Here is a 4,221-nt window from a genome sequence, read left to right as displayed (position 1 = left end):
ATTGACAGTAAGACTAACTTATTCCATGTGAAGCTTTAAACTTAAACATTCATTCAACAATTAATGTATTGACAAAAATGTTACAATATTTTACACAAATAAGAAACTCAAAAATTTGGAGTAAAACTCCAATAATGGATCTAAAAAAAAACTATTTTAACACCCAACTTTCAAACGAGTCCAGCAAAAAATTTAATAATTAAATGTGACATTTATCTTTTGAAGTAATACAAAATACCAACTAAGAGTGATTTAATTATAAAATCTAGATTAATGTCTAGAAATAGTTAACCACGAGTATATAGATACATAATAAGATCATTTCTCGCATACTGCCTTAATGTGAGACTTAATGATGTATAATTAATTTAAAGAGTCTTTTAACATATATCTATAAATCTTAATGATCTAATATGTTCAAACTACATGCCATCGACTATGCATCTTGGTAAAAGAATAAAAACAATTATATGAAATGACGGCTGATACAAAGGCATAAAATCGAAATGTAATACCTTCAACTCTATGCAGATGATTCTAAAATATAAACGGAATTTGGAACTGTTTATTTTGATCACTAATGTGTCTTTCAGGCACAAGCATTTGCTCTTTGAAAAGCATCAGATCGAACAACTTACTACATAAAAAAATTTCTTTGAATGCGGCCAAGTAGTCATAAAAGGAACTTGTTTATACTGGGCATCTTTGAAAATGTTCAGGAGTGCAAGGAGACAATTGATATGTACAAGACAGTTGTGTGAACTATCTGAGCTGTGTGTATTTTGGGGTTCTGGTTATAATGACTAAAGGAATAATGATAAATTGCTGAGGACCACATATGGATTCTACTCTTAGTATACAATATATATTAGCTTTAAGTCAAGAGAAATGATTAAGGCTTTTGTGCTTTTTCAAAGCTCTAATCGTATTTTGAGGCTAAGTTAATCTTTAGATTCAGCTCAATAAATGAATACGTCAAATATTTAACCTGAAGATTTTGAGTACTGGATTGTATTAAAAAAAATTACATATAATAATTTATAAAAATTAAATATAACAATTAATTGCGAGATTCTTAGACCTAAATGCTATATATATCGAAGACTACTCCAATACATGTTAAAAAAGGCAAAAGATAGTTGGCGTAACTTAATTGCCTGCAATTTCGAAAAACACATAAAATATAGAAATTATAAATAATCTTTATTATTAGTCAACAGAATTAACTGCAGGATGGCGATTGATACTTTAGCTGAACACTATTCTAATTGCAACACGTGCTTGATCTAGGTACGAATATATCCAGAAGCGATTGTAAGAAACCACAGAACCACAAATAAGCCATCAAAATTATTTTTGTTTAGTGAGAGAATGCTTTAATTTAAGCGATGTTTTAAAATTGTATTGTATCTTTGATCTTATCTTAAATTTAAAAGTCTATTAAAAATGTTTCTAAATAAAAATTTTGAAACTGAACTATTTAATGCTGTAAAATGAAACACATATTCAATTAAAGTATATAAATTTACTGCATAGTGGTACAATATCTTTAAGTAACAATAAAGTTTAAACTTAATTTTTTTTAATTTCAACAGATGTTTTTTGTGGTACGTAGCAATTGTAAATATTTTCACTCTACTTTAAAAGGTCAGAACTCTAACCATTGTTACGTACGACTACTTTCTTGTAATAAATTTTCTCAAGGAGTGTTTTAATAATCTAAGTAAATTCTTTCTCATCCTCTTTTTTTTCTTAAAAATACTTAAAAAATTAAATATTAATTCACTCAACAAAATTACTTTGTGCCAACAACAATAATTATTTTCAATTATTAAGCTTATTAAAGTGAAATATTCAAGATCTTCTTACCTAAATTGCTAAAAAGTATATATATCTAATTAATATTTTTATTTTTAGTTCATTTATCTTTTTTGTTGTTTTTTTTTTTTGAAATGTTTCACCTGTTTTGTTTCACTTAAAAACCATTTTAAATTTAATTAATTCCTTAAGTAGGAAAACAAAATTACAAGTCGCATAAAATTAGCTTATGTCAAAAAACAAACACCATGGAAATTTCATTAAGACATCTGAGGCGTATTATCTTTCCAGCTGCCACTAATACCGACAAAAAAACAACAATTTTATTAAAAGCAATTTACAAATATTTTTAGCAAGTATGAGGATTTGAACTTAAGCGAATAATGAGAGCAATCCAAAGTTTATCCACTTTAGATATTATTAATTTTGTTGTTATTGGTTGTTATTGGCGTTATTAGTTTCTAGTAAGAAAACTTTATTTGGAAATATGATATTAATATTTTCACAAATAAAAAAAAAAAAACAAGTAACTTAAATGCAATATAAGCATATTGTTTTAGATTATTTATTTTTTGTATCTAGACACACGCGTAAAATCTATAAATATATTAAGCAGCACCTGTTTGAAATGACTTTCAGTATATTTTAATATAAAAATCTGATTTTTACTTAAACAAATATTTTTGTAATGTATAGGATAATGTAAGTTTATGTTAATTTATTTTAAATTACTTACCTTAGTATTATATATAATTGGAGAGAAGTCAAACATGTTGAATTGTTGAAATTAAACACTTAATGTAAGGTTTCTTTTGGAAATGAACTTATCTAAAATGAAAGAAAACTTATCAACAATAATTTAAGATAAATCAAAATACTATAAATTAATTAGTATTGATAGGAGAAGAATTAGAAATAAATTTCTTTTCTTATTTAATGATATTGTTATTTAACTATTCAGTTATTGTGGAGAAATTAATTACCTAATTTTTATAAGTTGCAAATAATCATCAGTTATGACACTAGTATTATTGGTTGAGGGGTTTCAAAAACTAGTGAACTACAACAATAAAAACTCTTGTTTATATTATTTTAATTCATTGAATTTTAGGCTGACTACACAGCTGTTTCGAATATTGTCAAAAACCCATCAACACTGGTCTTAGAATTAGTTCTTATATTAAATTATTCGTAAATAATTTTTTTTTGTTTTAGAGACTACAAGTACCAAGGGTTGAACTCCTGCCCTGCCAAATTTAAAGTTCAGAGTCAGTGTTCATTACCCAACTGACTCAAAATCGTACTTGACTTCGAAATTAAAGATTTTTGTTAATATGCTGTAAAAGTACATTAAGAAATTTATTTGCTGTAGTATGTTAGAACGGAATAAATCAGCTATTGAAGAATTGAATTAATTAATTGCATTTTTTTAATCGTTAAATTTTGATACTTTAATTAACTTTAAATTAAGAAACTTTAAATTAATTTTAAATTAAAAGGCATTATTTATTGTATTTATATATTTATTTAATTTATATAATTAAAAGTTAATAGCCTTTAAATAAGCCATTGAGGAAAAATAAAAAAAAAAATTTTAAATAATAAATGTGATGATAGAGACTAGAAAATATGGCAATGAATAAACTATGTGCTTCGTTACAAAGACTTCAGTACTTGACAGTTAATTTTAAAGTTCACTGATTTTAAATCATAGATGCAATCGCATACAAACCTTATATTAAATGGACTTAAGCAAAATAATGTAGAAAGTGTTATCTGTTGGTACGGTTAAGAAATGCTAAAGTAGACGTCTTGTGCACTAAGGCTCTTAATTAAAAATAATGGATGAGGTAACATCCACGTAACGTATAGACGCCAGTTCAGAAGAACCACCCTGAAGGTAGCAGTTCGAAACCCCAAGCGTACGCACGGCATCTCTTTAAGAAGGTATGACGTTCCTTTTCAAATAGAAGGACATTAATCTGATAAGTCTAAATCATAAGTTTTATAAAAATAGTATGTATTAAAGCATTTAGTAAATATTAATATTTTCATAAGCATTTTCATTAGAAAATGTACAGACACTTAAATAGTTAAATATAATTTTAGTAAAGAGCACAAAATAATTTATTTTTATAACCTTTGAACGTAATATTTCAAAATTTTTGGCATAAAGCAAAATTAATCCTAATAGCATTAAATCAAGAATAAAAAAGGAAAGCTAACTAATATTTATATAGTCATTTTCACCAATTTTGATTATGTAGAACAAATATATTAATATGTAAGCCAGTGCAAATATTTAATTAAGAAGAGCTTAGTTATTTTACCGTAGGTTGCTGCTTTCATTTCAAAGGAAACGCCAAGAGTTATTACGGGCAGTTCACTTTGCTATTTAAGAGA

Source organism: Teleopsis dalmanni, chromosome 1 (genome assembly GCF_002237135.1).
Source record: "Teleopsis dalmanni isolate 2A chromosome 1, ASM223713v2, whole genome shotgun sequence".
NCBI lineage: Eukaryota > Metazoa > Arthropoda > Insecta > Diptera > Diopsidae > Teleopsis > Teleopsis dalmanni.
The sequence above is the reverse complement of the archived record's forward strand: the minus strand, read 5'-3'. Positions refer to the sequence as shown.